General features: G+C 42.1%; 1 protein-coding gene across 15 annotated transcripts in view; it reads right to left on the bottom strand.

The window, feature by feature from the left end:
• Nucleotides 1-25,475, bottom strand: part of SLC25A26 (solute carrier family 25 member 26) — a 193,777-nt gene extending 168,302 nt beyond the window's left edge. For 2 of the 15 annotated variants that reach the window (XM_049097909.1, XM_035703499.2), the window contains exon 1: nt 25,237-25,462. The gene's annotated coding sequence lies outside the window, so the exon portion shown is untranslated. Of the gene's footprint in view, nt 1-25,236 lie in introns of all 15 variants that reach the window. The other 13 variants (XM_025456503.3, XM_049097920.1, XR_004807612.2 and 10 more) reach the window with 12 other exon arrangements.
• Between the last annotated feature and the right edge of the window lie 1,922 nt (nt 25,476-27,397).

Below are 27,397 nucleotides of genomic sequence, written 5' to 3' on the forward strand. Positions count from 1 at the left end.
CAGGGGTCAAGATTCTACAGTTTTAATTTTAGTCATTTGTACTGTGAGAATAAGGGATTTTTTTTTGTTTTTTTGTTTTTTTTCCAAATATAAAAATTATAATATGGGGAGCACCTGTCTACTTGTGAGATGGGATGCCACCCCATTCGTGGATCACTGAATAAAACCAATTAGATTTTATAATTAAAACAACAACAACAACAAATGTAATATGGAACCTGCTATTTGAAACAATGCCCCATCCCTCCCTCCCTGGAAGAGCCCAGCGGGCTTTCTCAGGCTGTCATTTTCAGGTCTCCTCCCACCGTCCCTTTGGGATTCTCTGCTCTCATATCACTTAAAGATATTGATTATCTGCTCCACCACTGACCCTGTTCTGTTTCTTTTTTGTCCCGGTTGCCTGTGCTTGGTGTCAGCTTTCAGATAAGGAAAGAGAGTTGGCTGTTAAGGCTCTATTTATAATATGCCCTTGAAAGCTGAGTGCTGACTTCTATGAGCTAAAAAAACTGGCAGGTAAGGAGAAGAGACACATGGCAGAGGGTCATCCCCAGTGAGAAGGACAGCCCAGGATGGCAGAGCGTGGACACACATGCACACTCCCAGGCAGGTGCACACGTATGCATACACATACACACACACAGCATCCAGGTCGCAGTGAATGAAGAGAAAAGAAACACAGGAGTCCAAGGGAAGAAAGGGAAATGCCTGGAACATGATAGAAACTTGGTGTATATTTGTTGAGGAGAAAAAAAAAGACAAGAAGAAAGGGGAAGGGGGTGGTGCAGAGAGGAATTCAGACAACAAATTTAGTGAGGAGAGCACTGAGCTGGGAGTCAGGGGACCTTCAATGGAAGCCTAGGCCTCCTTGATTTATTAGATTTATTAGAAATTTGAGCTTGAGCAGGTTTCTTGGCCTCTCTGAATTTGGGTTTCCTCTTTCCTCAAGTGGGTTTAATATTTCCTTCCCAACGAATCTCATAAGATTGCTATAAAAATCAAATGTAATGATGGTTATGCAAGTACTTGGGAAGCGGAACCGACTCCACACAAATGAGGCCCTCCGCCTCGGTGTGAGAGCTAGCATTTTGCAGAGTACCATTTGCCAGCTACTGCAGCAAGCCCCACACGCATCAGTGCAGTATAAACAATTCACAACAATCTTGCAGTATAAACTATTCTTATTCCTCTTCTACACGTGAAGAAACCTACTGAGGGACAGTCGTTTGCCAGAGATCACACACCTAGTAAGTGGTCAACTGGGATTTGAACAAGGTCTGTCCAGTCCCACAGCCAATTCCCTTAACCACTCTGCTACCACTCACACCTTGATATATATCTGGTGCCTTTCATAGACCCAAATGAAATGAAATCTGCCTCCTGGCGCACCCAGGTGGCTCAGTGATTGAGTGGCTGCTTTTGGCTCAGGGCATGATCCTGGGGTCCTGGGATTGAGTCCCTCATCGGGCTCCCCACAGGGAACCTGCTTCTTCCTCTGCCTATGTCTCTGTCTCTCTGTGTCTCGAAAGAAAGAAGAAGAAAAGAAAGAAAAGAAAAGAAAAAAGAAAAGAAAAGAAAAGAAAGAAAAGAAAAAAAGAAAAGAAAGAAAAGAAAAGAAAAGAAAAGAAAAGAAAAGAAAAGAAAAGAAAAGAAAAGAAAAGAAAAAAAAGGAAGGAAGGAAGGAAGGAAGGAAGGAAGGAAGGAAGGAAGGAAGGAAGGAAGGAAGGAAGGAAGGAGAAATCTGCCTCCCAGCATTAAGCAACATTGACTATGTCCCCTCAGACAGCCCCTAATTGAAAACCACAGGCTGGGTGGCTTATGTAGCAGAAATGTCTTTTCTCGCAGTTCTGGAGGCCAGAAGTCTGAGATCAAGGCAGGGACAAGGATGGGTCCTGGCATGGCCTCACTTCCCAGCTTGCAGAACTTCGCCCTCTTGCTGTGTCTTCACGTAGCCTTTTCCCTGTGCTCCAGGTAAGAGAGTGGGATCTCTGGTGTCTCTTCCTCTTCTTATGAGGGCCTCACCCTTAGGAGCCCATCAAACACTCATTACCTCCTGAAAGGCCGTATCTGACATTGGGGTTTGGAGTATCAATATATGGATTGGTAGTGGGGCATCATTCAGTCCCTAAGAGACATGTAATAGACAAATATTCCTCCAGATAAAAAGGTTGTCCACTTTTCCGCCCCCTGCAAAGAGGGATTTTTAAGAATCCCATCAGATCAACAGCAGCCACTGCAGCAAAATTTCTCAGCTCTGAATCCTGCTCAGATAAATGCTCTCCCATAAGGCCAAGCAGCTCTGCTGTAAAGGAATGAAGTGGCTTTTGTACCAAATATTTAAGATATCCCTGCTCTCTCCCTCTTGCTCGAGAGCATTCAAAGGTCTGTCCCTTCTGCCCTTCTTGCCAAGCGTTCCTATTTATAGTTTCTGGTGCTGGCGGGTCTGAAGGAGTCAAGAGTTTTCAAATCACTCCCATAGCTTTGCCGCCTACTCCCCACCATCTCCCCTCAGCCCTCAGAAGCTATTATTCCTGGTTCCCCGGGTCTGGGTTTGGGGAGAAGAGAAACAAAGAGAACAATTTGCAGGATGCAAAGCAGTAGGTCCCTTAAAAAAAAAAAAAAAAAAAAAAACTCAGAGGAAAATGAATCGGGGTGTTTATCTCTGTAGTGTTTTGTGTTTAGATCTGCTTATAACCAAGCCCTTGGTCTGTTCCTGAAAACTTAGAGAAGTTCCATATTGACTTCATCCTTGAATCTTACTTCACAGAGATGCTGATGAGTCTGTGGGCAAAGAGAGAAAGGCCAGAAAGGTTTGTTGCCTAGATGCCAGAAGCCATTAAAGGGTTTTACAATCCATCTCTCTTGCTTCTAGCGGCACATGATAAATTACCAGCATCAATCTATCTAACAGTATCAGGCTTCAGAACTTGTGAGCCATATGTTCACGTTATTGCTTTGTGCAAATAGATACTCTAAATATGCATCGATCTGGCACATTTCATGAGTATTTATCAAAATGTTCTCTTGTCTCCCAACACATGTATTAATAAAAATAATATTAAATAATACCAAGTTGCAGCCATGCACGAGATTCCAAACTGTAGGTTGTTTGCAGATTTAGTGAAGGCTATTTGTAATCATAAAGAGAAAAAAAATAGCCCAGTAACCGAAAGTTCTTATGGCAGATAGAGAAAACCTTGTATGTTATAGTTTTTATAGATGGGTGGCAGAAGAAAGATAGAACTATGGTTGAACTTGATTTAATCCTGATAAAAATTCTGGATTGGGTGTTCAGACATCTGGGGCAAGAACAAACATTCTTTACATTGGGAGCCCTGTCTGTGTGACCATGAAATGTCACACCCCATATTTCATCTCCTAGTGTTAATCTCACACTTTATGGGGAAAAAATTAATATATTTTTAAATTTTTTCTCTTATCAATACTTTCTCCCTAGTTACCCTAGTCAACAAGAGAAGTTCTAAGCTCTGAGGAGACAGCGAGACTAAAAGTTACGTTTCAAGTCAATGATATTCAGTTAGAAAAAAACATCTGGAAGAACATATTTCAAATTGGCAATACCTATTATGGTTTGGGACTGAGTTTGTATAGGTCATCTGTTATTTTTCAAGGCTTTGAATTCATTGAGTTTTATTAAAACATTTAAAATTGCTTTTTTTGAATTTGGGAAACCTTTTAAATGTGTGACAGCGAATAATATAACAAATGCCTTCATACTTTCCAACCCAAATGAACAAGTTAACATTTTGTAAAATTTTCTTCAAATATTTTCTTTAAAATATATGACAGGGGCTCCTGGCCGGCTCAGTTGGTAGTGTGTGCAACTCTTGATCAGGGTTATGAATTTGAGCCCCACATTGGGTATGGATGTTACTTGACAATAAAATATATTTTTTTTAATTTTTATTTATTTATTTATGATAGTCACACACAGAGAGAGAGAGAGGCAGAGACACAGGCAGAGGGAGAAGCAGGCTCCATGCACCAGGAGCCCGATGTGGGATTCGATCCCGGGTCTCCAGGATCGCGCCCTGGGCCAAAGGCAGGCACCAAATCGCTGCGCCACCCAGGGATCCCAAAATATTTTTTAATTAAATAAAAATTCAAGAATAAAATATACGACAAAAGTTACAGATAGTGGCAGCCTGGGTGGTTCAGCGGTTTAGCGCTGCCTTTGGCCCAGGGTGTGATCCTGGAGACCGGGATCAAGTCCCACTTCAAGCTCCCTGCATGGGGCCTGCTTCTCCTTCTGCCTGTGTCTCTGTCTCTCTCTGTGTCTCTCATGAATAAATAAATAAAATCTTAAAAAAAAAAGTTACAGATAGAATTGAAATCCTCTGTAAACCACTTAGAAGCCCCATTTTCTGGTTTACCTCCTCGGGGTCTATCACCACAAATCCAGAATGTGTCCTTCAGCCACAAATATATGTAGCCATCAATGACATGAGATGTCACTTTGTATGACTTTACACAATTATATAAGCATCTTAATGAATCATTCTTCAACTTATTTTTCATTCTCATTATGCTTTCTTGAAGGCTTTTCTCCTATGTTACTTGCTGGCATTTTAAATATATATATTACTCATTTAAAAATTTACATTTCTTACTTTAATTAGGATAAGACATATCATAACTTTAATGAGTCAAAGTAATTGAGGGACACTTATAGTCCAAACACAGGACAGAATATTATCAGAAAATGCCACTCCCTTGATTTATTTCTTTGGGAACCCCTAAGACAAGGTCTTGAGTATAAGCAATCTATTGGGAGAATCCCAGGAAACAAAAGAGTAAGGAAGTAGGGGTGGAACTGAAACTGGCATTGGCAGGGCTAGTCATCAGGGGCTCCATTCCACTAGGCCGTCTTGAAAAGCCCATGAGGGGTACCTGGGTGGCTCAATCAGTTGAGCATCTATCTGCCTTTGGCTCAGGTCATGATCCTAGAATCCTGGGATGGAGCAGCAGCTTGGGCTCCCTGCTCAGCAGAGAGTCTGCTTCTCCCTCTGCCCCTCACCCTGCTTATGCTCTCTCTCTCTTTCTGTCTGTCTCTCTCTGAAAGAAGAAAGAAAGAAAGAAAGAAAGAAAGAAAGAAAGAAAGAAAGAAAGAAAGAAAGAAAGAAAGAAAAAAGCACATGAAATGCTGCCCAGAATTTTCTGTCTAAAGGAAGGCAGGCTAGAGGATTCATCCACAAGCCCACAAGCTCCACTGCCCCATTGATTGAAGATGGCCCATGCTTTTGAGCTACACCTTCCGTGCGCCAGGGGGGCATCAGAAGAGACTCTGATGCAGAACAAGAAGGTTACGCAGTGCACACATCAGTGGGATGTGGCCAGCCAGGATGGGTCAGAGCATGCCCGGAACTGTTGGCCTTTAGCTTGGGCCAACTATCTGCTACACAACAGTTACTGGCAGGCCTTTCTTCCTTATAAATGAATCCAATTTGACCGCACGGAACGGGATTAGTATCCTTCCTCAAATTCAACAAATGACAAGAAAATTTCCTATTCTCAAGAGTTGCCTCAGAAAATTCAGGCACAAGGTGGGGTCCATGGTTCTGAGTACATTTGCTGAGCTACTGCTATGTACTAAAGTTTTAGAAATAGCTGTGGGTCCTTCCCTTTAACTGTAATCAGTACAGGCAGCAAGGAAAATATTGTTGACTTCCTCACACTATGGGACAGCTGCTTTTTCATTCCAAGCATGGGGAAGAAAGTGGTAAAGATGGGTATTTCGGATGCCTCGGTGGCTCAGTGGTTGAGCATCTGCTTTTGGCTCAGGTCATGATCTCCATGTCCTGGGATTGAGTCCGACATCGGGCTCCCCAGCCCCCTGCAGTAAGCCTGCTTCTCCCTCTACCTGTGTCTCTGCCTCTTTCTATGTCTCTCATGAATAAATAAAATCTTTATATATATAAAAGACAAGTATTGCTTTTTGGGCTATAGGTGGTAAGTGACTTCAAAGATGGTGACTCCTTGTTTGAAATGAATCCGAATCATCCTACTCATTCCTATCCCCTGAGCAATCATAAGACAGGGGAGAGCACATCTAAGAAAGAAGGTTCCATAGCATAAGTAGGACCAAAAGGCAAGAGCGGGTATTCAAGGTGAGTTGGAGGGGAGAAGAGATGCTTACAAGGAAGGGGAATAGCCTCAAAAGGAGAGAGGGTAGAACTAAAGTGTTGCAAATTGTTGCTAAACAAAAGTTTCTCTATCTCAACAATTTTGCTAGGCGCCTCCTGTGTTTCTTATGTGCAAAGGTGGTTTTTGGAATAACTTCTTTGTTCAGAGCCTTCTTGTTACTTGTCATTATCGCTAAGATTACCCAAACCTATAAGGCTCTCTACTGTGTTCACTCCAGCTATGTGAGCACTTTCCAAATTCTGCAAGGCAGACACCCCATCAGCTGTGGTACCCAGCGTGTCTGTGGTTCTCAGTGAATCTGATGAACCATCCATTCGCTCACTCAAAAGGGTCTTTCTTTTGATTAAACATTCCAGGCTTCCAATGCCAAAGGGAAGCAGAGGATTATAGTAATTATCTGGATGACTCTGGCCATAATCTCACTTTTACCTGAGTGTGATCCTTACCTTAATTGCCTTGATAGCTAGAGAGAGACTTTATTCTTGGAATTACAAAGTTATAGGGCTAGAAGGAGATCTCAGGTCATTAATCATCAGAATAATAGGGTCAACTATCTGGCACATAAAGAGACTAGACACCTCTTCCCTTGCATGTTTTTTGGGTAAGGGGGGCTGGATTTCTTAGCATCTTCCCCTTTACCCCATCTTAACACCTCTTACTCCTTCTGCACACAATTAAGGTGACCAAAATTGAAATCCTCATTAGGTCCTACAAAATTATGAGGGACCTTTAAGAAAAAAGACAATATAAGGCATCCTTTGATTCCTGTCCACAGTAATACCGCTTACTTTACTAGCTAAGTGTAATGTGACATTAGACTTTGAAAAGGTGAATCAAGTAAACTAAACTCTAGCACCTTGTTTTTAGTTGGCATTTTTTTTCCCTCAGTGGTGTCAAAATTCAGGTAATATCCTGTAACTGCAAATAGGTTTCAGGAGAAGACTGATTTGATATTTTTATTTAATCAATAAGGTTCAAATGTAATTTTGATTTACTGGGCTCCAAGATGTCCTCTGAATTTATATTATAGCAGCGTATTATAGGAAACCAGAACTGTCACTCCAAAAGGATGCCACCATCTACAAACTCCCTCTCTGTTTCCCCCCTTCTGGCTGTAACAGTGTCCATCATCCCTAGTCCTTTACGCTTATATAACATCTCAACACTTTTCTCGGTTTTGATGGAAGATGCCAGAATATTTGCTCCAGTTTTTTTCTTAAAGAACTCTGCACTGGAAAAAAAAAAAGAAAAGAAAAGAAAGAAAGAAAGAACTCTGCACTGTATGTATGCATGGATGGCTTTTCAAAAACAGTTAGAGATATAACTTAGTCATCTACTGCAGACTACATACACAATAAAACACTCCTTTTGTAATGTGATAGGGTACCTCTTTTGAGATTTAAAAAAAAAAAACTCTCCAGGTGTGGTTTTTCAGAGATTCCATTTACGTCAAGATCATATTCAAGCCAAAGGATCCAGGACACTTATGGCTTTCTAATTATTAAAGGAAAAAGTTGTTTGTTTAACTTCACAGTGATTGCCATTTTGCTGTGTGTATTCTATAGACAGGTGCTCTGCAATATGATTTCATAGGTTAACTATTTGATCCTCAAAACCACCTTATGAGTGAGGCATATTATTTCCATATTGCAGATGAGGAAGCTGATGCTTCCAGGAGTTCAGTTACTTACCCAGAGAGCCCAAGGGCTGGAGCTGGGGTTAGAACCAGGTCTATTATCAAAAGCCAGATTTGCCAATAATCTTAATGCTCAGTGTATCCATTGTGCTTTATTTACCATATATACTCACCTGCAGCTCTACTCGCCCTCTGGATTAATGAAAGTGTGATTCTAAGTAGGACCAGAATGTACTGAGTGTACTTTAAGGCTTTAGGCGCATCCTCTGCATAGCAATATTTGGTGACTTTTCATAATGCATTTTTATAAGCCTGACAACATCATCTCATTTTGGTCTTCATTTAGAAATAATGATGAATATTAATAAGTGCTCAAGGCACAGTGTCTTTTCTCGTGAGAACCTTGTCACATGAGTGAGTGAGCTTCCAGGAAGTTTGGTTCAAAATGGAAATGTGGATATAAATGCGTAAATGGGGAGATGTGAGTGCTCTGGGCTCCGTAACTTAGATGCAACTTTGGAAGTACTGCTTCTTTCTGCCGAGGAGTTTGGGAAGACCCCAGGTTTTTTGAGGATAGCTGTTCCTCAGCCAGGAACCTTCTATCATGGAAGAATTAAATCAGTCTCGTTTTGTGGAATGCTGGATGGAGGCATTCTATTTTCTGCTACTTAATATTTTAAGCAGGCTCATTTCAAGGAATACCAAGGATTGTGAGCAAACCACTAGAAGCTAGAAGAGAGGCATGGAACAGATTTTCCCTCACAGCCCCAGAGGGAACCAGCCCTGCCCACACCTTCATCTGGAACTTCTAGCCTTCAAAACAGAGGCAGTAAATATCTGTGTGAGACCCTAGTATGTACTATTTGTTATGGCAATCTGAGCACACTAAGTGCAGAGCCACTGGCCAGCCTGATGGTGACAGGCCCTAAAATGTTCAGTTTCCTGAACCAATACACATATGTGTATATATATACATATGTGTATATGTGTATATATATATATATATATATGTATGTATATGGACTTAATCCAATTTGATTGAGTCCCTGGTACTCTCTATGTAAGATTCCCCACAAATATTCTGTGTCAAGCATCAGGGGCAGGGACCAGGATGGTATCAGAACTAAAACTTATCACTTAGGAAAGGTTGAAGGAGCTGGAGCTAGTTTACCAGCAGAATGACCCCTGGCAGGAAAGAAGGAAAGGAAGAGTAAGGCTGGTTTTCAGATAAGCTCCTTGAGAGCAGGAAAGTTTCTCTGTGGCTCTTGCTGTACCCAGATCCTGTCAGAGAGTAGCTACTCTAGAAATGTTTGACGAATTTTCAAATGCAATGAAAATCTCAAGAGTCCTTAGTTGCAAGCAATAGAATACAGTGAACAAAAATAAGGCGGGGGAATGTTTACTAAAAGAATATTGAATAGGGGCACCTGGGTGCCTCAGTGGTTGAGCATATGCCTTCGTCTCAGGGCATGATCCCAGGGTACTGCGATCAAGTCCCGCATCAGGCTCCCCATGGGGAGTCTGCTTCTCCCTCTGCCTATGTCTCTGCCTCTCTCTCTCTCTGTGTCTCTCATGAATAAATAAATAAAATCTTTTTAAAAAGAATATTGAATAATTGCAGGGATGACTAGAGAACCTGACCAGAACAAGTAGTCAGACCATATTCAAAGTCATGCCACACAGCCAGATGTGAGGACCCCACAACCGCTGCCCTGAAGACTACACATCACACTTTGGGCTGCACTTGTCACTGTCACCTAGGACAGAGACATGTTTCACAAACATCTTGCAGTCTAGGTTGGGTTTACCCGTATTGCATTTCTGTCCACAAAAATAGAATATTCATAATGTCCTTTGGGACTGGGCTATATGTAGGGTAGCTCTGATGCCAACTATTTCAACAAGGAGAACTGCTCTCAAGGAAACAGTCACCTCTATTCAATGCTTGCTCTGTGCTGGGCTTCAGATACCACATTCATCTTTTCATATAGTCATTTCAGCAACTCCAGAGACCATATGACATGCCCACTATCTGTCAGGCCGTGTGGAATTGTATATGTATGAGACATTTAATAATTGTGTGTCATTGTCCTCTGTGTCTCAGTCTTCCACTCTATAAAATGGCAATGATTTTTAAATGACCTACCTTACAGATTCGTATGAAGATTACACATTATGTTATGTTATGTTGTGCTATGTTACTGAGCAAATATATATGAAGTAGCAAGAACAGTGCTTGGCATATAATACCCCAATTCCAACCCTCCAAGGCTAGCGTACCATTTTGTTTTGTTTTGTTTTGTTTTAAAGGACTTTATTTATTTTCTTTTTAAGATTTTATTTATTTATTTATTTCTGAGAATACACAGAGAGGAGAGAGAGAAGCAGAGACACAGGCAGAGGAAGAAGCAGGCACCATGCAAGGAGCCTGACGTGGGACTCGATCCTGGGTCTCCAGGATCAGGCCCTGGGCCAAAGGCAGTGCTAAACTGCTTGAGCCACCTGGGCTGCCCTAGTATACCATTTTGTGATGCTGTAACTGAAGAGTAGCCTGTGCGGGATCACACAGAGTAGTTGCGCCTGGATTTGAACAGAAGTCCACCTGACTCCAGAGCTGAAATCTTAGGCATCCATAATACTGACAGTAGAAGTGAACTACATTGAAGTGCTTCAACATATCTATAGTACAAACCCATAGAGTTTGGGGCAACAAAGAAGTTATCAGAGTTTTCAAAACATGTTTTCTGCTTTATTTTTGCACTTCTGTCCACAAAATTCTTTGGAACTTCTGTAGTTTTAAGTATTTCTTTCATATACAATCAGTTTTGAAAAGCCCATAGAGGCAAGTAAGAGTACTCAATTTGCAACTTGCTTGGAGTGTAAATGTAGAATGCCTGAGCTGGAAAGGCAAAAATGCTGCCTGCCCAGGTGTGTGCTTTGGTGTGGTGAACTGGGTTGGACTCAGTCTAAATTAGTGGCAAGTCAGCTTTAGACAGTGCTTCCCATCCCACTAGGAACAAGAACATTATTTCATTTCTTTGCAGGAAAATATGTATAAAATTTCAGAAGATTCACAGGCTTCTAGAACCCATCTATGAATTCCAGTGAAGAGCCCTCTTTATTAAGTTCTATTTTCATATAAGTAATCTCTTCACCCAACATGGGACTTGAACCCACAACCCCAGGATCAAGAATCACATGTTCTCCCAACTGAGCCAGCCAGGCACCCCTCTAGTAAAGAACCCTTCTTGATTAGTGACTCTAAGCCTTTTAGAAAGCCTACAATCAGGGTGCCTGGCTGGCTTGGTTGGCGAAGTGTGCAACTCTTGATCTCAGGATTGTAAGTTTGACCCCCACATTAGGTATAGAGATTACTTAAAAACAAAATCTTAAAAAGAAATAAAAAGCCTGCAAACATTCTTTTAGTGCAGCAAAAAACACCATAATCTACCCACACTGCTTCCTCACAATGTCCAGGAGGAATCTAATATCTGCAGGCAATTATGTAAAGTTGCATGGAAGCCAGATTTTTTCACCTAGCAAATACTTACTGAGTGTCCACCTTGCATTTGGTATAGTTTCTAGAAGCTGGTGATATAGATATGAAAGAGATGAACAAGGCCCTTTTTCTTAGAGAAATTCCAGGGATGAGACTGGCAATAAACATAAAAAGCAATGTAGAAACAAAGTAGGATAAGGTGACCGAGAGTGACTGGTAGGTGGCTACTTTAATGAGATGAGCAGGGAAGGCATCCCTGAGGAGTCATTTGGGCTGATACCTGAGTGGCAATATGGAAACAAATGTGTGAAAAATTAAGAAGTTGCATTCCAAGGCAGAGGAAATAGCAAATCCAAAGGCCCAAATTAGGTCATGAGCTTGATCTTCCTGGAATAAGGAGGAATAGAGACAGGATGGGTACAGCTGGCACATGGTCAACTAACACTGAATCTGAGGCCTCAGTAACTGTGATAGCACACTAAATTCAGTTTCTGGATGTCAAATTTGTTTTTTTTTTAAGATTTTATTTATTTATTCATGAGAGACACAGAGAAGGAGTGAGGCAGAGACATAGACAGAGGAAGAAGGAGGCTCCATGCAGGGAGCCCGATGTGGGACTCAATCCCGGGACTCCAGGATCAAGCCCCAAGCTGAAGGCAGAAGCTTAACCGCTGAGCCACCCAGGCGTCCCTGGATGTCAAATTTGAATAAGCATCAGTAATCTCTTAGTAATTAATAGGTTTTTTTTAGGAAAAGACTCCATGTGTAATAATAATGAAAACTAGGAAACCAGCATTTTTTTCAGTTATTAAATTCCTTATCAGAAAAACCTACAAGCTATAGATCAATTTTTTTTAAGTACTGTTCTTTTTTTTTTTAATTTTTTTAATTTTTATTTATTTATGATAGTCACACACAGAGAGAGAGAGAGAGGCAGAGACACAGGCAGAGGGAGAAGCAGGCTCCATGCACCGGGAGCCCGACGTGGGATTCGATCCTGGGTCTCCAGGATTGTGCCCTGGGCCAAAGGCAGGCACTAAACCACTGCACCACCCAGGTATCCCTATAGATCAATTTTTTAAAAGATTTTGTTTGTTTATTTAAAGACCACATGAATGGGGGGAGGAGCAGAGGCAGAGGGAGAGAGAATCTCAAGCAGACTCCATGCTGAATGTGGAGCCCCACACAGGGCTCAGTCTCATGACCCATAACATCATGACCTAAGCTGAAATCAAGAGTCATTTGCTTAACCAAATGAGCCACCCAAGCACCCCTAGATTAGTTTTTAGGAATTCCTGAGCTCAATGGCTTCTGGAGGGCTCAAAACCACCTGTATCAGCTGGAAGCTCAAATCCACCAAATTTTGAGACCCCACTTCAGCCCTCACTTCAACCTTCACACCTTCAACATGTCTAAATCATGTTCCAAATATGTACGTACTTTTGGAGAAAAGGCCAAGTTCCATGTTTCCAGCAGAGATATTTTAAGTTTGGAGGCAAAAATAAAACTAACTACAATTCTGACTATAAGTCAAGACTCAATGGACTTCCTAAAAACGCATTGGAACAGTTAAGTTTTTTCTAAATTGCCTCTGCCTCCCACAGGAGAGAGAGAGAGAGAGAGAGAGAGAGAGAGAAGGTCGGGAGAGAGAAATTAATTGGAGAAAACACCTGCCAAAGTTTTTGCCCTGCCTCAGTATTTCAGGAATGCCACTGTGATGGATTCATCTTAGCGCAGATGCAATCAAGGGCAGTGGATGGTGGAGGATTCTATCCCTCAGAGCAGCAGCCATTCAACAGCAATTTAAGCAAAACATCAAGGGGACAATGATTCCCTTAAGGTTCTTATTACCAAGTAATGCCAAAAGCTGGTTGCACTTAACTTTGAACAGCTCTGCATTTTTAACCCATATTGAAAGAACATGGAGATCTTTTCAGGTTATTTATTTAGTTCACGGAGAAATTTAATAAATAAAACACACTAGCGTAATGTCAAAAGAAGGAAAATTGAAGATTTTCCCCATTATCAGATCATCAGGCTGCAGGACACAATTGAATGCAGTAGAATCTATTTATGCACTTGGAAATGTATGGCGAGAGTAAAGGGGTTAATTCAGAGACCGTTACCTCAGTTATTATACTTTTTCTTTTTTTCTTCCTTTTTTTTTTTTAAGAGAGCAGGGGGCGAGGGAGGGAGCAGAGAGAGGAGAGAGAATCTTAAGCAGGCTCCACACCCACTACGGAAGCTGACATGGGGCTTCATCTCACAACCCTGAGATCATGACCGGAGCCAATATCAAGAGTCTGATGCTTAACTGACTTTGCCACCCAGGCACCCTGCAGTTTTTATATTTTGTGTTTGATGAAGGGCTTTCAAATATTTTACTTGGTCCTCATAATAACTCTTATAATTAGCATGTAAGGATTCTTTTAAGCTATAAATGAAAGAAACTATCTTAAACGTGCTTAAGCATAAAAGAGAATATATCAGCTTATATAAAATGTGCTATGTTCAGGCCTGGCTAGATCCAGAAGCCAAACTACTCTACCTCTCTCATTATTCTCTCTCATTTTCTCTTGCTCCTTCCCTCTCTGTATCTTAGCTTCATTTTTTTCAACATTTTAGCACCATCTTCTCCTTTTGTAGATGTCTTCCTACAAGCAGCTAAAGCTTACATCATCCTTGTAGACTGTAATTCCAGATAAGGCAGTAATCATATCATGTGTAGAGATTTTAAGTGATCCTGCTTTGGCCTTGTACCCACCCCTCGAACCAATCTCTATGAATGGTGGAGCTATGGCTACTCCAGTGGCCAGGAAGTAGATTTGATTGACAGTCCAATCATAGCCACATGGAATCACAGGGTTACCGTCTCAGCCCTGGAATGAGGAGTGCCAAGCTGGCAAAAGCTACAAATAGGCAATGTTGGGGAATATGGGTGGCTTAGTTGGTTAAACTTCCCGACTCTTGATTTCAGCTCAGGTCATGATCTCAGGGTCGTGAGATTGAGCCCTCCCACAGGTGCTGTTCTGGGCACGGAGCCTGCTTAAAATTCTCTCTCCCTCTCCCTCTGCCCCTCCTACCCCACTTGAGTGCTGCTCACTCTTTCTCTCTCTCTCTCTCTCTCTCTCTCTCCCTCTCTCCAACAAACCAAACAAAACAAAAACAAATAGGCAGTGTCGATATTGTTAGCCTCATTTTGCAGATGAAGAAATTTTAACAGTGGACTTGACCAAACTAAAAGATGTCTGGTGATGATGGGTTTAAATTTCTTTAACAAAAAAAAATAATAATAAATAAAATAAATTTCTTTAACAGATGATTAAATCTCCCATTCCATAAGATAGATGAGGTTTAAAGTGCACAGTAACACAGTGAGTTAAACCCACACCAAAGTAAAAATGTCTGTTATAAGATCATTCTCTGAGAGTCAGTCTTATTTAAGGAGATGAGTACAGTGCATATATAAAGGAGGAAGGAGAAATGCAGAAAGAAGAGTTATTTGAGTCCTTGTCATTTCCCCTCTAGACTGCAGACTTTTTGTAGAAAGAATCTGTGACTTCCCTCCTTTATCCCCTGCAGGGCTTGGCAAATGATAGCAAACAGCAGTAAATGTGAGCTGAATAAAAAGAAATAAATTAGCACCCTTTGCTTGTCCTCGTTTCCTCAGTAAATTGATGTGAGTTCAATATATCACCTTTAATGCTATGTCCATCTAAGAGACAGAACTGACCTTCTGCATTGGCAGAAACTGAACAGGGGATTTGACAGGGATTTGAGAGCTGTGCACATAACCTGGAATCATGAATTTACAGATCAGAGCTGAGTTTTAAATAGCATATGATTCAACTCTTCTAATTTTATATATCAAAGAATGGATGCCATAAAATGCATATCAAGCCCCAAGTGTTCTGTGGGGGGAAGTGGTAGAGGTATGTAGGCTACTGTCCTTGGTTCTGAACCAACTACTCCCTGCATAGTCTCTTTTCCTGACGTCGGACACTTATAATCTGCCCGCCCTCACCCGCTGCCATGGGTTTTTCTGCATTTTTGTTTTCAAGGTGGATAGGAAAGAAAGATACATTATTTACTACCACAGAGAAAATAGAACTGAGCCTTGCATCACAATATATAAGTTATTTCACCAACTTTTGATAGTTCTCTCATTTTTCTTCCCCAGGATTTGCTTATGCTGTCCAAAGAAGTGAGTCAGTGTGCCCCAAGTTCACAAATGAACTGGAGGTTCCAGGTTTCCTAAATCGAATTCTGTTGCATCCCCCCTCCGCCGCACCTTACTGTCTAAACTAATATTTGAAAACTCCATACTAAGAGTCTTAACAACAAGACGTTGCCATCCCTCCTCCTAGATGCCTGTGTATTTGTTGTCTGTGGCTGCATAATAAATCTGCCCCAAACTAAGGAACCTGAAACAAATAGGGATTATTTTGCAGGATTTCAGAAGCAGCTGAGCTGAGAAGTTCTGGCTCAGCCTCCCTCATGAGGTTGCAGTCAAGGTACCAGCCCAAGCTTCAGTCAACTGTAGACTTGTCTGGAGCTGGAGGAGCTGCTTGCAAGGTGGTTCATTCACATGGCAGGCAAGCTGGTGCTGGTTGTGGGTGGAAAGTCTCAGTTCCTCACTATGTGGGCCTCTCAGCAGTTGAGTATCTTAAAATATAGCAGCTGGCTTCCCCCAGCATGGGCACTCCAAGAGAGTGAAGTAGAGGTTGCAATGTGTTTTATGACCTGGACTCTAAAGTCATATACTGTCTCTTCCATTAGCCCAACAAACCAACCTGATACAAGAGTATGAAGACTAGGAGCCATGGACCATGGAGGATTATCTCTGAGGCTGGCTACCACAGCTTCTTGCATGAAATCTTATAGCACTTGTACCACTGTATTACAATTACGTCGTACTTGCACCTTTCCATGGCAGACACAGTTATCTGCCTACCAACAGCCATTATCCCCATCCTCCTTGCTAATTGAATCCTGATTTTGTACAGGTATTGGAAAGCACTTTTTCCAGGGATCAGCAAACTGTGGTCCATGGCCTGTTTTTCTACAACCCATGAGCTAAGAATAGTTTTAACATTTTTAAAGGTTATAAAAATTAAAAGTAGAAGAATGTGAACCACAGATCATATATTACACACAAAGTCTAAAATATGTGCTACATAGCACTTTACCAAAAAAAGTGTGCTAAGTCCTGGTCTAAGCCACTCATACCAATCCCATTCCCAACTTTCTCTGCAGGGTTTAAAGACAGGCAGGTATCCCAATTTTGGCATGAAGCATATGAGGGTCTTGGGGAGCTTCTGGAAATAATTTTTCTCCCTCATAAGAATGGATTCATGAGGGGAGATCCTTATGCCTCTCATCTGTCCTGCCTTGAGGGTTGTCTGGTGAGAATGGCAGGGTGACAGCCATTTTGCAACCCTGAGGGGAAAACCAGAAAGATTGTGGAGAAGCTGACCCAGCCAGACATCTGAAATTGTTGAATCGTTCAGTTAACCAATCCCCAAACAATCTACTTCCAGATTTTTTTACATGGGAAACTTACAACTATCTTTAAGCCCTTCTTTGGGCATTTTGTTACTTGTAACTGAAAACATTCTAAGTTATATATAATGCCTCTAGACTGAGGGGCAACAATATGTTTCTCACAGAATCCCTCATTTCCACCATAGGGTTTGGCATAGAATAAAGTCTTAGGTATTAGTGGTTGTCTAGATCATAGTTTCCTAACTTCAGCACCACTGACATGTGGGGCCAGAGAGTTTTCTGATTGGGGGCAGGGGTGCTGTCCTGAGAATTGTAAGGTGTTTAGCAGCATCCCTGGCCTCTGCCCACTAGATGTTACTGACACCCTTCCCTCACCTTGTGATAATCAAAAATGTTCCCAAACATTTTCAAATGTTCCTGAGGGACAAAAATCCCTCCTGGGTTGAGACACACTAGTATAAATGATGCTTAGGATATTAATTTCTAGTGTGGATTACTTATTAGGCTAAACTTCAGGTCAAATAATAGGGTTTAGTCAGACTCCTGTCAAGGCCAAGTGGCCTTGGAGATAGTGGGGCCTTGAGAAGGCTAGATGGGACCCAAAGGACAAAGGAAGGGGAGAGAGGTAGGCACTGTAGAAATCTCAGCTGGGTCACAAGCCGGCAGTACTCAAAGATCATCACCACCACCAGCCACCTCTTCTGGTTCTTTTTGGCATGGAGAAGTTAGTGGAGCATAATGAGAAGAGTTTCTTAGTCTAGGTTTTGGACAAAACAGTCCTGGGGACCACAGAGGGCCAGATGACAAAGATGAAAAGAAAAGAAGTGTGATTTTGCTAATGGTACCCAGAAAGCTCAGGGAGGCTGCAGCCCTTTGGGGCATAGATTTTGATAAAGGACAGGGTGGGGGGCAGGGGGAGATGAGAAGATAGCACATAAAAGTGGCTGAAAAAACACAACCCAGTAATGAGCAAACTCTATCAATGTATCAGTGTGATTCCCTGTAACATGCCTGTCTCTTTTGAAAATACAACAGAAAACTTTCCATCAAACTGTTTTCTGTCAAATGCTGGCCCCTGACAGATTGTGGCATATGGTGGTTTGTCTTTTAAGTCACTGGGGTTTTCTCACTCAACTTCGCCAAATGGTGGCTGTAATTATGGCAGTAAATGCCTCTCAAATGACAGCTTTTTTTCCTCCTTGAAAGAGTGAACATTTTAACAAGGATGTCGAGTAGACCACAAAGAACTATGTGCTGCAGGGCTTCTTGGAAGAGAGGCTAGAGAATGCTGTTCATCACTCAGAAAGGAGGCTGATTTCCTCAAAAGGGCTGGAGCAAAGAGGTTGAAAGCCTAGAGCTCCAGTCCAGGCTCGCCGCATGCTAGCTTCGTGACCTTCCTCCAGCAACTCTCTGGACCTCTCTGAGCCCTGGTGTCCCCAGCATGGAGTTGGCAGGATCCAAAAAGATCACCTACAGGAAAAAGCTTCCTTAACTGCACCCAGGTATGCAAGGAGGATGGTCATCCTCGGCCCCTCGGTCTCTCTGTGACAGGGGAACAGCCTACTGCCAGCTTATGGAGGGCTCCTGCTATGTGTTCAGGCACCCATCAGCGGCCTTGAGGTGTTAGATGAATGCAAATCCGATCCTCAGTCCCTTGCCTAAAATTCTTCCAAGTGCCCCCTTGTCCCAACCATAACTTGGGTGGCAAGAACCACCACAATCCAGCCCTCCTTATGCTCAGCCTCAGATTTTGACCCATCTAGACTCTAGCCATCCCAGAGAGCTTGCTGTGTGCCACACATGCCACTTTCTCTTGTCTCCAGGCTTTGATGTGTGGGTTACCCTTGACACAGAATGTTCTCCCTCTTCCGTGGTGCCTGACTTGAGTAAATTCTACTTTTACTTCAAGTCCTGCTTTGAAGGTCACTTTCCATGTGTTACGAACTAAATTGTGTCCCCTTTAAATCCATATGTTGGACCCCTAACCCCTAGTACCTCGGAATGTATTTGGAGATAAGACCTTTAAGGTGGTAATTTAGGGGACTTGAGATCATAATCCAATGTGACTGGTGGCCTTCTAAGAAGAGATTAGGATCTAATATGCGGAGGGAGGACCGTGTGAAGACAGCTGTCTGCAAGCCAAAAAGAAAGGCCTTAGGAGAATTCAATTTGCCCGCACCTTGATCTTAGATTTTGAGACTCCAGAACTGTGAGAAAGTAAATATCTGTTGTTTAATCACCCCTGCCCCCACCCTGTCTTTGGGGTGTCTTGTCATAGTGTTATGGCAGCACGAGCAAACTAATACACTCTAAGAAGACTGACATGAACTCCCAGAGACCACCCATCACCTTCTCACACCATCCTTTATTTCTCTTTTCAAAATACTTATTGTATGGTATTGCCTCCTTTTGACATTTTCTAACTTTTTCTTTTTTCTTTTTTTTTTTTTTTTTTGGTGAGGGGGGAGAAATGAAAATATTACTTTAATACCAACAATGATGCAATATAACAACACAGAGAAGAGGTAGTGAAGATAAGACTCAGGCTTCCTGTTCCCTAACCAGCCTTGACTGTAATGGCAAAGCCAAGCAACTTGGAAGCTCCTACCTCACCTAGCCTCTCAGTGGAGTGGGATGGGGTAGGGAATTGGAAATCCAGGGCTCAAAACTTAGAGAAGGGCTGATGGCAAGTGTGGGGAGACGCTGCATGGCTATGGGGAGGGCCCATGAACATGTCCCCGGCCCTGCACAGGATGGAGTCCTTGGCAGCATCATAGGGATGCTCCCAGGATAGGATCTCCAGAACAGCATCAGTGGAGCACTGGTGGGTATCAGTCACATGTCACACCATCTCTGCAATGTATTGGTTGGTGAGCATGATGTCACTGTCATCCCAGTTTAGAAACTTCGATCTCATTGATGGTGTATCCTTCTCCACCACCAGGAAATGGCAGGGTGGTTGTTCTTGTTAAGCTCCCCTATGCTACCCAGCAGGAGACCACTCACCATGTCCTTGGAACCAACCACTGCAATTAGCTTCCCCCTGTCATTCTTGCCAACAGGCAGAGCTCAGCTGCTATGGCCTCTACACTTTGCCTCCTTTTTAATATGTGGGTTTGTGTTGGTTGATGAGATGTCTTGAGGAGTAGATGACTGAAGGTCTTGAGGTCAGGGATTGTGTGTCCCTGCATGATCAAGACTGACCTGATTCCCTACAGGCTTATAGATGATATGGTGGATAGATAGGTGGATAGATATGAATGAAAAAATATTATGGTGGATAGATATGAATGAAATAGATATGAATGAAAAAATATTATGTCAGTTATCCAGATAATTTAGGCCAACAAAAATTCTCATTGAAGAATAGGCCTGGATTTGGAGCTGCATCTTTCTAGGCAGTTTACCTAAATTCCCTGAACTCTAATAAAAGCATCTATCCTTCACTAGACCTATGAAGTCACAGATTTCAGATGTCTCCCAAATTTGGCTCTGGAAACATTAGCAGTGAAAGTAAATTTTCTGGTGGGTTTTCCATTATATATCTTGGTTCTGTGTCTTGCCATTTCTACAACACATTCCCCACAAGAGTAAGGAAGGGGAAGATAGAAGAGAAAAGAAAGATTCTTCCAGTAATTAGGAATCCGCAATCAAGAAATTGTCAAATAAAAAAAAAAAAAAGAAATTGTCAAATATCTAAACTTGGTACATCCTGCTACATCCCAAATCCATTTATACTGATTTCATAGGAAAGCAACTGGTCACCATTTTCCATGTAACCATCAATCATAGTGCTCATTGACAGAGTTTAGAGGATAAATCCAAGCTTAGTGAAGTTCTTTTAAAGAAAGGGAATGCCAGGATGCCTGGGTGGCTCAGTGGTTGAGCATCTGCCTTTGGCTAAGGTTGTGATCCCGGGGTCCTGGGATTGAGTCCTGCATCAGGCTCTCTGCAGGGAGCCTGCTTCTCCCTCTGCCTCTCTCTGTGTGTCTCTCATGAATAAATAAATAAAATCCTAAAAAAAAAAAAAAGAAAGAAAGAAAGAAAGGGAATACCAATTCCTGCTTTTAGTAATTGAAATTATCCAGGAATACCCACACTAGTTCAGTTTTTTGATATTTGGATAGCAAACAATTAAAAGCTGTGACAGCCAGAGGTAACAATTAAGGGGGAAAAGAAAATGAAGAGTTCACAAATACATTCAGTTTTATCAACTTTGTCAGCTAAGTGTTCCCTTTAATTACTATTGATTTTCATAATAGTTTATTAACCCAATATGCCAATTCAAGTTTGTCACAGACTATTGTGCATGTAGGAGAATTGATTTTATGGTTTTGGAGGGGAGGAGAGGCCAAGTGTTTGGGGAAAAAAATGCATCCCCTTGCTCATTTGTATCTGATTTTTAAAATTGTTTTGCTTGGGCAGAACTTTATTTTATTTTAACTGAATAGATCAGTCATCCTGACAGTGTTTTAGCTCTAAGCACTGGCTTCTGAAGTAGTATATTTACCCACTGGCTTTGTGGGGCGGAGGAGAGATGGAGGACAGAACTAATTTGATAAATCAAGTCAATAAAACCACCTTATAAATTTCATTATGAAGATTTTATAAATGCAGCACAGGACTTGTGTAGAGTTGAGAGAATCAGGACAAGATTCACGTTTTGCCACTTGCGACTGCTCCTGAGCCTTTACGTGTCCTTATGAGTTAAAATGGGGCTTTGTGATATCTCCGTTACTCTGACTTTCAGAGTAGGCATGGGGCCCAAGTGAGATCATAGAAGGGCTTCTTAAAGTTTAAAGTACATAACAAGTTAATGCATCATAGGCTTCCTTGTGTACAGAGAAGTATCAATAAACGACATAGGAGCCTCTTTAGAGTAAATGCCCAAAACCAGAATCTCCCAAGATTTACCAATCCTGGTTAATAAAATAAAAATTAAACACCAATTACCATGGGAGGGAAAGCAGATTAATGTGGTGGCGCTTTACCTGAATATTAATTATGAGTTGGGAGATTCCATTACAAGGCTCAGGCAGGTCATGCTTTATTGGTTCATCAATAAGGAGCTCATGCTAATGGACTGGCATAAAATATCCTCTGAGGAACAACCCTGGCTTTCTAGCCAGAGACCATAAACTCAAAATAATTTACATGGCACAAAATCCATTTCCTTCCAGTCTGTAAAACAGTAATGAGAAACACCAGGCTGGGTAGAAAAATGAGCATTTAAAAGGTCACGGATGTTTCTACCCTCCCTTTCTTCACTAGGGTCAAAGCTATAGATACCTCTCAGGCCTAGAATTCCCTAGAACGCAAAAAGTAAAAATATGTGGGTTTACACAGGGCCTTTGAGGCAGGGCCATGTGTAAATGGCACTCATGTTTGCCCACCTGTGGGTCAGTTTCACTCCCAGGTCATGTTGACTCTGACCTCCTAAGGCAGGACTTGAGCCTCGCCCTGTCACAGTAGATTCTTGTACCCTGGCCCCCTTGTGGAAGTCACTGCCACTAGCTATTTGAGGACAGCTTCCAGACTCTGCTTCCTCCCAAGTGCCCTCGATTAACATTGTCAATATACCACCACCAGGTTGGTATCTCTCAGCCCCTCTCCCTGCTGTCCAACATCCCAGCATCAATTAGTGGGGAGACATCCTCACACGTGATGAACCTGGTCCCTGGGCCCCAAGGTATCCTGATAGGGCACAGTCTTATAAGCTCTTTCAGGAATTTCTTGGGTTCTGAGCCATCTCCTCTCTTCCCTGAGTCTCAAGATAAATTCATTAGACAATGTTGGGTGACAAAACTCTCTATTGTCCTCTTCTCTCCTTTCTCCCTGCCTCTCCACATACAAATACATAAATAAATCCTCACTTTCCTTCAGCCAATAAAACCAAAGCCACCTAATAGAACCATTTGCAAACCAAATATCTATAAGAATCTCCAGCCTATAACCAGAAAGAAGGATGACAGCAAGCATTGGTGAGGTTGTGGGTAAACCAGAACTCTCACACTCTACTGTATACATAAATGATGCACCACTTTGGGAAAGAGTTTGGCAGCTCCTCGAGATATTAAACATGGAGTTACCATATGACCTCGTAATTCCACTCTAGGTGTGTACTTGAGAGAATTAAAAATAATTAAATTAAAATAATAACAAAAATAATTAAAAATCCACATAAAACTAGTACATACGTGTTGATAGCAGTATTTGTCCTGATAGTCAAGCAATGAAAGACACCCAAATGCCCATCAAATGATGGATGGATACATAAAACAGGGTCTATCTATACAACAGAATTTTATTAATCTATAAAAAGGAATGAAGCCCATACAGAAACATGCTGCAACATGGATAAAATTTAAATATACTGTGCTTAGTGGAAGAAGCCAAACACAAAGGCACATATGGCCTGATTCTATTCATATGAAATGTCAAGAATGGGTAAATTCAGAAACAAAGTAGACCAGTAGTTGCCAGGGATTAAGGAAAAGGGAAACTGGAACTGATTGCTAATAGATATGGGCATCCTTTTGAAGTGAAGAGGATGTTCTAGAATTAGATCATGGTTTTGGTTGTACAACAGTGAATATACTAGACTTTGAAAGGTTAATTTTGTAGTATATGAATTACATCTCAATTTAATTTTTTTTAAAAGATTGTATTTATTTATTCATGAGAGAGAGGCAGAGACACAGGCAGAGGGAGAAGCAGGCTCCATGCAAGGAGCCTGACGTGGGACTCGATCCCGGGTCTCCAGGATCAAGCCCTGGGCTGAAGGCAGGCGCTAAACCGCTGAGCCACCCAGGGGTCCTCAATTTAATTTTTTTTTAAGCTGAGAAATAGGAAAAAGAAAATCATGAGCTCTCCTATTTCTTCTAGTAAATCAGACGTGGGTTCAACTGATACATTGAACTACACTTACTGAGGATTGTAGTTAGAAGCTTCTAAAAGCTGCCCTGCCCCCTCTACTGCCCCACCTGCTTACTGATGCCTGAAACTCTTCTGTGGAGCTTCTCTTTGTCTTAGTATCTTAATACTTTCCCAGTCTCTACTTTCGTAAGGCAAATCTCTGGAACCAATCAATCTGTGTTTCAATGAAGACAAGTGTCAAACAATACTTCCTCCCCTCACTGGGTATCAGACTATAATGGTTTGATGGAAGAGTTGCCAAAAAAAAAAAATCAAACCAAACTCACACAAACACGAATCGTTCTATGTTGGACCTAAAATTCAAGATTTTTCGCTCTCTGTTTCTGTATTTGAATAGGAGCTTTGAAAGATATTGGATATGCATATGGCACTTATTTAGTAGAAAATTCAATGAAGATAGTAAGCATGATGTAGTCATTTAGTTGATTTAATACTTACTTTGAGAGAAGCCAGAGACAGTCTGAATCAGCTAGAACTGGGCATTATTCATAAAAAAAAAAAAAAAAAAAAAAAAAAAAAAAAAACATGGTTTTTTGAAGCCAAAACACCAAGATTTGAAGTCTAGTTCGATCATATGACTTCAAGCAAGCTTTATAAACTTTTTGGCCTTGACCTCCTCACCTGTATTATGGGGATACTAGTAGTACCTACCTTGTAGTAGAATTACAGAAATGAATTAAGTTACTACACGTAGAGCTTTAGAACCCTGCCTAACATATACTAAGCACTCAGTAAAACTTAGCTTGTTGCTATTTCTGAAAATGGCTGGAGAACAGCCCTGCCCTTTGCAGCAGGCTTTCTATAGAAGATTAGTGGGGAAAGTCTGAGAGGACTGACACTGAGGTAATTAGGTGAGTCTGCTCGCCTGCCACATCCCCTCTATTTCCCCTGAAGCCTGTTTTTTTTTTTTTTAAGATTTTATTTATTTATTCATGTGAGATACACAGAGAGAGAGAGAGAGACAGAGATATAGGCAGAGGGAGAAGCAGGCTCCTTGCAGGGAACCCCATGCAATACACAATCCCTGAACCCGGGACCATGCCCTGAGCCAAAGGCCGCTCAACCGCTGAGCCACCCAGGCGTCCCCCCCCTGAAGCCTGTTTTAGGCAGGCCCCCAAATCAAGCAGAGGCAAGTGGCTCTTGGAATGTGGCATGTCCTGAGCCACTCAGGACTGCATTAATAAATTCCAAAAGAGGGTTAGAAATGGTGACTCCAGGGCCTGACTGTCCCTAATCCAGCCTAAGCTAGATGCTTTGTCCCCCCACATGACAAGCAGACGGAAAACTGCAAAGAACATTCTGAACTCTATTTCACTTCCTCCTTTATAAACAGAACAACCAGATCTGAGCACTATTTTTAGTATTTTTAGCCAGTTGACAGAACAGGACACTCTAAATGGCAATTTGAAAATAACTTTCCCATCTCTCGACCCATCACCTTATATCAAATTGCCAATTTCTCCATGTACTTACCACTATTTTTTTTTTTTTTACTTACCACTATTTGCAGTTATCTTGCTCATGTTCTTATTTGCTATAATGTAGAATTGTTTGTAGTATGGAATGAGGCTTCCAGGAGGGCATGGTTCTTATCTGTCTTTCTTGCCTCTGCTGTATCCTCAGCATCTGGAACAGCGCCTGGCACAAAGTAGGCATTGAATGAATAGTTCTGGAATAAATGAGTGGTGCTCACCCCGGGACTCAGCATAGTGCGTCTGTTCTAGACAAGCCTCTACCCGTGATGACCTCTCAGCCTCCACTCTCACTTCCTGGGGAAACCTGCCCATGCCCTTCCTGTCAGCACCTACTTCCTGGGTCTCCTACACAATGGGGGGCAGGCTGGAGGGCCTCTCAGTCTGACATCACCTCATGATATCATCGCTGATTGGACCTGAGGTGGACTCCTTCTCTAACTAAGACATTCATCATTTCTTTCTTGGAAATTTGGGTTTGGCCCTCAGAGTCTCTTGCTAATAAGAGAGGCTGGAGTGTTCTGGTCTCAAGTATGATCAAAGCAGAAGGAGCCAGTATGCAGTAAAGAGCATAAAACTACCTGCAGAGAGGAAGTGAGGAGATGAGAGAGGATGGCAGTAGAGAGAGAAAGAGATGGAGTCCAGGCAGGTGGACTGGCCGATCCAAGTGTGCTGATTTTTCAGCACTCACCGAGTCCTTGAAGAACTGGCCATACTTCCTTGATGAGGACCTTGGTTATAGGGCAGCCCAGGTGGCTCAGGGGTTTAGCGCTGCCTTCAGCCCAGGGTGTGATCCTGGAGACCCAGCATCAAGTCCCATGTTGGGCTCCCTGCATGGGGCCTGCTTCTCCCTCTGCCTGTGTCTCTGCCTCTCTCTCTCTCTCTCTCTCTCTCTATCTGTGTGTGTCTTTCATGAATAAATGAATAAAATCTTTAAAAATTAAAAAAAAAGAACCTTGGTGATAGGGTACCTGAGGTGGCTGTTGGTTGAGTATCTGCCTTCAGCTCACATGGTCCTGCTGTGGATCCTGTGGTGGACCCTCTGCTCAGTGGGGAGCCTGCTTCTCCCTTTCCCTCTCCACCCTGCTCATGCTCTCTTTCATATAAATAAATAAATTTTTTTTTTTTAAAGAACATTGGTTATATCTTTGGCTGGGTTTCTTTTTTTTTTTTTTTTTAAGATATTTATTTATTTATTTATTTATTTATTTATTTATTTATTTATTTATTTTTGCGAGACACAGAGAGAGAGGCAGAGACATAGGCAGAGGGAGAAGCAGGCTCCATGCTGGGAGCCAGATGCAGAACTCGATCCCGGGACTCCAGGATCACGCCCTGGGCTGACAGCAGGCGCTAAACCTCTGAGCCACCCAGGCGTCCCCTGGATTTATATTTCTTGCATACAAATAATTCCTGACTACAAAGCCCTAGCATATAGCAGGCATCCTCAAAACCTCTGTTGACTTGAATTCATTTTTCATTTATTCCTTTACTCACTCAACAAATATTTATTGGGCCAGGTACTGGACTAGACGCCAGAGGCAAAGAGATGTGCAAAAAAGTGGGCACTGTCCCTGCCCTTGAGGAATTCTAGCAGGAGATAGAGATGAATTGAATTAAGACAGGAAGAGAGGGGCACCTGGGTGGCTCAGTGGTTGAGCATCTGCCTTCGGCTCAGGTCCTGATCCCGGGGTTCTGGGATCGAGTCCCACATCAGGCTCCCCACAGGGAACCTGCTTCTCCTTCTGCCAATGTCTCTGCCTCTCTCTGTGTGTCTCTCATGAATATTTTTTTTTTTTTAAAGACAAGAATAGAAACAATGGGGACGCCTGGGTGGCTCAGTGGTTGGGCAACTGCCTTTGGCCCAGGGCATGATCCTGGAGTCCCAGGATCGAGTCCCACATCAGGCTCCCTGAGTAGAGCCTGCTTCTCCCTCTGCCTGTGTCTCTGCCTCTCTCTCTCTCTCTCTCTCTCTGTGACTATCATAAATAAATAAAAAATTTTTTTAAAAGTTTTGAAAAATAAAAAAAGAATAGAAACAATGAGTTCAACTTTGCATCAGACACTGCCTGGTATGTATCAGGAATGTCTTGGAGTGCACAGATACTGAACTCATCATTGATACTAAGGGGACCACAGTGCTCAGAATGAGGAACTCTCATACTGTCCTTCAGCAAATAGCTGATA

This window comes from Canis lupus, chromosome 20 (genome assembly GCF_003254725.2).
Source record: "Canis lupus dingo isolate Sandy chromosome 20, ASM325472v2, whole genome shotgun sequence".
Classification (NCBI taxonomy): domain Eukaryota; kingdom Metazoa; phylum Chordata; class Mammalia; order Carnivora; family Canidae; genus Canis; species Canis lupus.